The 8,123-nt window shown below is 38.2% G+C and overlaps 1 protein-coding gene across 1 annotated transcript in view; it reads left to right on the top strand.

Moving 5' to 3' along the window:
- The window catches only part of LOC136863898 (WD repeat-containing protein 89), a 429,002-nt gene extending 421,198 nt beyond the window's left edge, over positions 1-7,804 (top strand). The window contains exon 12 of the mRNA XM_067140306.2: positions 7,600-7,804. The gene's annotated coding sequence lies outside the window, so the exon portion shown is untranslated. The remainder of the gene's footprint in view (positions 1-7,599) is intronic.
- The last annotated feature ends 319 nt before the right edge of the window (positions 7,805-8,123 follow it).

The following is an 8,123-nucleotide window of genomic DNA, read 5'->3' on the forward strand; positions in this document are numbered from 1 at the left end:
ATATTCTTGAGCTCAGTGAGGAAGATAGTTGTAGTGATTCTAGTTTAGATAGTAATGGTGAAACTATCCGGCTATTAGATGCTCCAAGCACGAGTGCTTCCGTCGGAGTAGGCCTGTTGCCTAGATGCTGTGGGCAGGTGTCGAGTTCGAGCTCCGATGAGAGTAGCGAGTCAGAAAATGAGAGCGATTTGCCTCCTACTCCGCCTAGTGACTGGGATGTAAGGGGATGTAGGAGAGCCCGATTTCCACCTACATACCAAAGTGGAATTCAGGACGCACTTTTAAATAAAAAAGAACCGGACGAAATATATGAGCATTTCATTGACGATGAACTGTGCGAACTTATTGCAGAGCAAACTAATCTGTACGCTCAGCAGTCAATACAAGCTAGTATAGGAACAGCTAAGATGAAAAGGAGAAGCAGGGAGAGGGATTGGGTTCCTACTAACAAGGAAGAAATAAAACTTTTATTTTAGATCTTTCTTCTTCAGGGTATAATTCAAAAGCCGAAGCTATCTCAATAGATTGTTTGCTACGCCCGTGTTTTACGAGACCATGTCCGAGAAACGTTTTTTCCTTCTACTGAAATTTTTACATTTCTCAGATAATGAGGCTTACGATCGGCAAGTATCCCCAAAACTCTACAAAGTGAAGCCAGTTCAAGACATTCTTATATCAAAATTTAAAATTTCCTATTGACCAGATGATCGTCTATCAATTGACGAAAGTTTACTGCTTTGGAAAGGTCGCTTGGGGTGGAAAATGTACATTCCGAAGAAGAAAGTTCGTTTCGGGATGGAATCTTTTAAATTATGTGTGGAATATCCTGTGGTACACAGGCAAGGAAACTGAGCTAGTAAATGAGGTTTGTGGGGTAAATATTTTTCAGTATACCAAGCCCTCGAAAGTAGTGTACGCTCTAGCCGAACCTCTTCTAAATAAGGGATATCTCATAGCTCTGGACAATTATTACAGTAGCCCGGAACTCGTCGATCAGCTTAATGAGTTTCAGACAGACGCTGTCGGCACTGTAAAATCTAACAGAAAAAATCTTCCGAAAGACGTCATGGGGAAAACTTTGAAAAAGGGGAAGTGGCTTTTGGCAATAAAAACGAACTCATGGCCTTGAAATGGAAAGACAAGAGAGACTTCTGTATGCTGAGGAGTATTCATGACGCGGAAATGCGCACTGTTCTAAACAAGAAAGGAGAAACCAAAGAGAAGCCGGTCGTATGTATTGAGTACAATGACTCAATGGGAGGGGTGGACTTATCGGACCAATGTATCGTGCCATACAGTATGGCGAGAAAAAGAATGAAGAAATATTACCACAAGATTTTTAGACACCTACTGGATATAACAGTGTTCAATGCTTTTGTGATATACAAGAAACACGGCGGTAAATTCACTCAGCTGGAGTTTCGTATTCAAATTGTTCAGAAACTATTTCAGAAGTATGCGAACGCTACCCCTAACGCAGCCTTGCCAATTCGATCAGTGAGACCCGCACCCGTTGACTTGTCAACTCGATTCTCGGGAAGGCATTTTCCAGATTTCAATCCAGCCTCGAAATCAAGACTGCACGCAAATAAGAGATGCGTTTTTTGCGTGGCGAAAGGCCAGTGGCGAGACACTCAGTATTGCTGTGTAGTTTGCAATGTCGCTTTGTGCCCCTCTCCTTGCTTCAGGCTATACCATACAGTTGAAGTATGAGCATTGCAAATATGCCAGCGAGTCTCAGGTTCCATACTCGGGGTGTAAATAATTAGTGTAAATAGTGTTGAACAGTGTAGTATAATTTTGTGTAATGTGGTGACAAAATTGTGATGAATGAACCCATGGATTACTCGCTGCCCTCTTCAATGGCAAGTTATAGGCCTACGTGGTAAGTACATTTTTCTATTTTATTTCATGAAAATGTGATATTTGAGTGAATGTGTCTGTATTATTTGGAGTATATGATACTTTTTTATTTGCGTGTTACGCATTTCAACGTTAAGTTAATATAAGCAACACAAATAATACTCCGAATCGGAGTAAATATGAAATGGCACATTTGCAATTTTTGCACTGACACTGGATGAATTGAAAAATCGTTTTAATTGTAAATAATAACGCAATTTACACCGCAACGTATAATTTTATGCTAATTTTAACATAATATAATATTTAAGCGTGTGTAGGTTGGCAAAAACTATTTCTACTTTAAAGAAAAATTTTACCGAAAATGATTCCCCACTATGCAGGAATTCCTCGTTTAAGACCTCCCCACTTAATGGGTTAACTTACTTTCAATATAGTCATGAATATCGTCTACTGAATAACTGCCTGATGGTAGCGTATTAGAACTTTTTACGCCATCACGCACATTAAAGATTTCATTGTAGCTTTCAAACGACACAAGTCCAAGACTATGTGGCTGATAAACGATTTCGATCAGTGGATTAAAGTAGACGGTTGTTTCTGGTCCTTCTACGCATACAGCGAGCGTTCTTTCACTGTTGCCCTTTGCCTACTGTCTGGGATTGATACAAGAACATAAGACATAATCGCCCGCACATGCGTGTATTGAACTTTTTGCACACGGTTTTTATTGAAAATAATGTCTGTACTGTTTCCGAAATAACGTATGAGCTCAAATGGAGGATTTAAGTCTCCATAGCTATCGAAATACCATACTTTAAATTTATGTTTTACGTAGGCAACGTAATGAGTTCCAGGTCCGCGACGGTTGTCTAAGTTAATTACAACCCAGTCTCGTTCACGAGGGCGCGCTGGTAGTTGATCGCGCACATACACACCTCGAAAATAATGAATTCATAGTTGTTTAGCAAACGTAAAAACCTCTACGTGGGTTAGAGGTCGATGTGGCAGTGCACTCAGTAGACGCATTTTGGAGATACAGTATGTAGATGCCAAGCCCTTTTTTGTATGGCGCTAGCTTCATCTGTACGCCTTTGCCTCGTAATGCAATTGTCTCCATTGCCTTGTTATGACGTTCACTCTCTCTCAACTGTTGCTTCGCTTCTTCTACAGCCTTAACAGGTCCTTCTATAGCACTAGCACAGCCCACCAAAGGCCCTAAATCTGCTACTCTAACAAACAGTGCAGGAAGAAATCCTCCTCGTGTTGGCACAGGAATAATTCGTGCACGTTTATAAAATATTGCTCAATACTTTGGAGAAATTCTCGCCCTTGCTGTGCGTAGTGCGTTAGTAATAGCTAAACGCGGATTGCATTCCATCATGTAGCTTTTCCTGCAGCATTTACAACTTCTTTCCATCCAACTGTTTTAGTTTTCTTCTTCATAACTTTGGGATATCGTCGTTTCACCATTCTGTACACGACTGTACTCGTCAAGAGCGAATTATGAACTGACAATTACCCGTTGTTTCGTTCGATATATATTACCATTGCCTACTTTATTATTCAGTTACCATGGGGACATAGTGCCTTATCTCTCACATCGTTCTGCTACAACTACGAAATGACGACATGGAACCTTGTTTCCTTTTACTGTTCGATGTATTATGTCTGGCCCATCGGGATGCGGGAAGACAAATCTTTTACTCACACTCATTACGCTTCGAGAATATTTACGTTTTGCCAAGTCACTCTATCAACCGCTACATACTATTCTACAAATTGTAATGCACGATCTGGTTAAAGATGGATTGAAATATTTTCAATTTAATTCACATAAGGAAGTACCATCACCGGATGATGTGTTTCCCAATTCTCTTATGATTTTTGACGAAGTCGCAACAGAACAGCAAAACGTTATTCCGGCATACTGTTGTATGGGACGACATAAACATGTAGATTTCATCTATTTATATCAAACCTATTCTCTATCGCCTAACCAATTGTTTCGCGACATCGCAAATATTATTGTGCTTTTTCGGCAAGATGAGCGTAACATGCGGCATGTGTATGATGATCACGTTAACACTGATATGACATTCAGTGAATTTAAACATGTGTGTGCTACATGCTGGTCATCACACCGTTACGGCTTTTTACTTATTGAAAAAGAAAGTGATGTTCATTATGCACGGTGTTATATGCATCAACACAGAGTTACAGACTCCACTTGGTCATGACAACATCCAGCAAAGAGATTACAAAACGTGCAATCCGTGCTCGAAACAATATTCGACGAAACTTTTAAGAGCTTGTAACCGTAAAAAATTGTTTTGATGGCTAGCTGAACACAAGACTCGCGCGAGGGGTGACCGGTCACTATCTGAATTGTTACAGAGGAGAGGGAAGTCAGATAAGTATAATGGAACACTAATTGTTTAAAAAAAGTTTATTCATAACATAAAGTCAAATTTCAACATCACCTCAGCACAGCAGTTATAATGAGTACTTCTCCTTGGGGCGGAATTGGCCTTGATACATTGCGGGTCACAATGTCTGCTTAGGGTACCACCATCTTCCGAGCCGATCTTGAATATATGGAAGGTCTCGAATATCTCGGAGGTCTGGATGTTCTAGGAGCATTCGTAGTCACGGTTGTAGCGTGGCACTGGGCATGAAATAGGTCCAAAGTAACAGGTCTACACAAATAAGATAATAGTTAGTAGTGGTCTGCACTCAATTGTCTTCACAATGGAATTTCACTAATGAACACAGTTATTGCTGATGGCTTGAATTGAGCTCAAAATAAATCTGCGATGTATCAGCCACGGAAAATAAATAAGTCACTTTATCAAAGTTAAATATGAGAACTTCGGCTGAATAGTGACGTAGAAAATGAAATATTCCACTTCCAAACTTTACATACTTCAAGTTCGAATTAATTCTAGAAATAAATGAAATCAAAAATTTGTTCTGGGATGAATTTAGTCCCGTTCACGATTAAATAAAGGAAACACTGTTCTTTCAAGAACCGTCCTGGGTTCAACACAAGAAATGTTAACTGTACCAGTTTATTTAACCACAATCCTATCGTAAATATGGTCACTTGGAAAATAAATCTTAAGTTCGATAGCACTGTTAAATTCAACTACTTGTGCCAGTAGCTTGTAACATAAACGTATAGTATGTCGAAATGTTCTAACACCTTGGTAGAGTAACACTGTCACAAAATTCAATCATCTGTACAGTTTGAAATACTGAATTACGTCTCGCTATTAGCACAGGTTTATCACTTGTTAGGGTTAAATACTGTGACCGTGAGGAGGTGTTGGTGTGTGGCTTGTGTTCGCTTGTCGGCGAGATGGGGTGTGCACGACCTTGGGCGAGGACGAGAACAAGTTTTTTTTACGTGAAGAGGGCGGCCGGTCGACTAACAAAATAAAAATAAAAAATGAAGGTTGCGAGAGAAAAAAGATGCTAGCGCGTGTCACTTGTAATTGCGAGGAACGATATGAATGAAATATTTATAATATCTTTGGTGGTGTGACATGCATAATTACGGAATGCTCAAGGATTAAATTAAAATAAACTGGATAAATAATAGTACATTCAGAGGATATAAATTAAAAACTAAAAGTTTTGAACTAATATACACGACCTTTTGGCTAAAATGGTGATAAAATTATATATTCATACGGTAGAAGAATTTAGTATCTAAATTGACTTTACTTCCGAGCATGAGCACCATACACGATATTTAAGTCATGTGATAAGAGTACTCACTCTCACATACTGACGTGTTCTCGAACTATCATCTTCTGTCGCTCAGAGTCCTTTTCAACGTAGAACATCGTGAATACTGTCGTCAGGAATAGTGGCCTCACTCCTGTGCTCTACCCTTCTGATAATTGTCTACAACATAGAACAGTGTTGTGAGCAGACGTCGAATGTGCAGATATTAATCCCTTAAGTACGTGTCATTTCCAAAATACAGTTACGTGTGAGTTTGGAGTTTATTCTAAAGCACTTTGTGTAAGTTTCAGCTTTCTCACGAGTGAACGTGGAAGACCTGAACGTGATCATTTCCAGAAGAGGACGGAACTTCGCATTATGGATTACCAGTGCTTCACCATGAAGTTCTAAACCATCGACCACCGTCGGCGGCGTCGGGATGCAGATTCTTTCATCCTAGCATGGCTGATTGTGAATCCAGACTTCCAGACGTGAAGATATCTCCTTACGTTAAGTCGATTACGTCTCATTTATATCTGTTCTATGTAGTTTTGTTCTATTCTTTCTTTCTTCTTAGTAATTTATTGTGACACATTTTATGGTTGTATATTTTGCTCGGATATGTCGTAAAATTAGCTCATGCGATTGCTTAATGACCATGTGGCCATAAATTTGACAGCGAGGGTTTTCATAGAGTTATCCATGTGTTATCGACACCATCTCTGCTTATTGAGTGAATTTCGTCACGAATATGAGTTAATTTATGTCCGATGGATTTAATGATAGGATATTTTGTCAATATTTTCAATATTTTCCTTGTAATGGAACTTCTACTTGTACCTCGTGTTTGAGATAACGTGTCATCGGGATATTAAGTCTGAATTCTATGTATGAATTTAACGAGAATATGTGCATTGGGGCATGTGATAATTGGATTAATTAATCATCGAGACACCTTTAAATGATATTGTGTATTTGTATGACGATGATAGGTCCTGATATTTCGTGGCTACACATATTTGAGATTAGGATGCGACAAATTAGAGTCGTCATTGTGGTATACTGTACGTGTAAAGTATTTGGAATAATTGCGCATGATACGAATCTTCATGAAACTGAGTTTTTCACATGTTAATGTCGTAATATTATTAAGCCTGATGTTGATTAGGTTGTAATGTGAATATGGATTATTCGAGATGAATGCAGTGTAGTCTAATGTTAGTGTCTTCAGATGAAGAAAATGAAAGTCCATGTTAATCGATGTACTTCTTAATTCGTGGGAATATCCCAATTTTTCTCAAGTAATTCAATGATTTCAAGTTGAAGGTACAGGTAAATGTTCGCGAAGGCCTTAGGTCTGAAGAACAGATCTTCGATGAAATATCTCATTAATATTTGATTCGTGACTGTGCAAGTTCATTCGTTAATGCAATTTTTCGCTCTCATGAGGTAACTCGATCTTGTTGGGACGTAATAAATCTGTTAACAGGAGAGTGATGTAGTTGATCGACACTCGTCGACATGTAAATAGTGTAGATATTTTCTTCTTGGTAATCACAGTCTTCTTGATAATTTCCGTAGTTAGCTGTAGAGGTAGTAATTTGCTAGTAGTTAGAGAATTATTTTCTATGTGTTTTGTTCTGATAATGTGTGACACATTGATATTATCGATGGATAGTGGATGGGATTTCCACATGGATGATATTCTCTCCATTTATGTATGCTCGTAAGCTCAGAAGGCGTTTTATTTTGTTCAATTATTGAGCAGATGCTTAAAGTTCAGTATTAATTCTCACGAAAAGAGATGTGAGACGACGTGAACAGGTATATCCGACGTCTCGGATTAACTTAGAGAAATCCAAGGCAAATTCAATTTTTCATTTTATAACTACACAATTGTTAATATAACGAATGTAAATTTTATTTTTGCTATAACTCTTTACTTATTGAATCTTGTATATTTCTTTATTATACTCGTTCTTACAATTACTGCATTTTTTCCAGATTGTCGATGAAGGCTTGGCCCAGACCTCATTTTTCTGAATAACAATTTATGATTCAACTTTAAATAAATAATTTAATGACTTTAAAGACGATAAAGAAAATTAACGATGTAAAATACTCTGTTAGAATATTAGGGAAAACAACTGCCGTGTACCATCCCATTTGTTGGCATTTAGGTTGTTACATCAAGAACCATATTAAAGTACATAAATTAGTGATCATAGTCATAATCACAGACTTCAGGATGGCAAAAATTTCATTTAATTAAATAAAAGTGTCACATCTGTTCTATACCTTGAACATGCTTATTCGATGAACCCTATGTTAATCCTGCCACATTCATTTATTTTTATAAGCCTACAGCCATCGAACTGAGCACCCCTGGGGTTTCTCGTGTTCGCTGACTGACTACGTCGGGGACAATACAAAATTATGTACAGTTTTGAAGTTCCACTAACGACAAGGTTTTATTACTGTTAAATCACTTTGTGAAGTTTAAACACTGTCATTCAAATCCTATCATC

The sequence above is a fragment of the Anabrus simplex genome, chromosome 2, assembly GCF_040414725.1.
Source record: "Anabrus simplex isolate iqAnaSimp1 chromosome 2, ASM4041472v1, whole genome shotgun sequence".
Taxonomy (NCBI): Eukaryota; Metazoa; Arthropoda; class Insecta; order Orthoptera; family Tettigoniidae; genus Anabrus; species Anabrus simplex.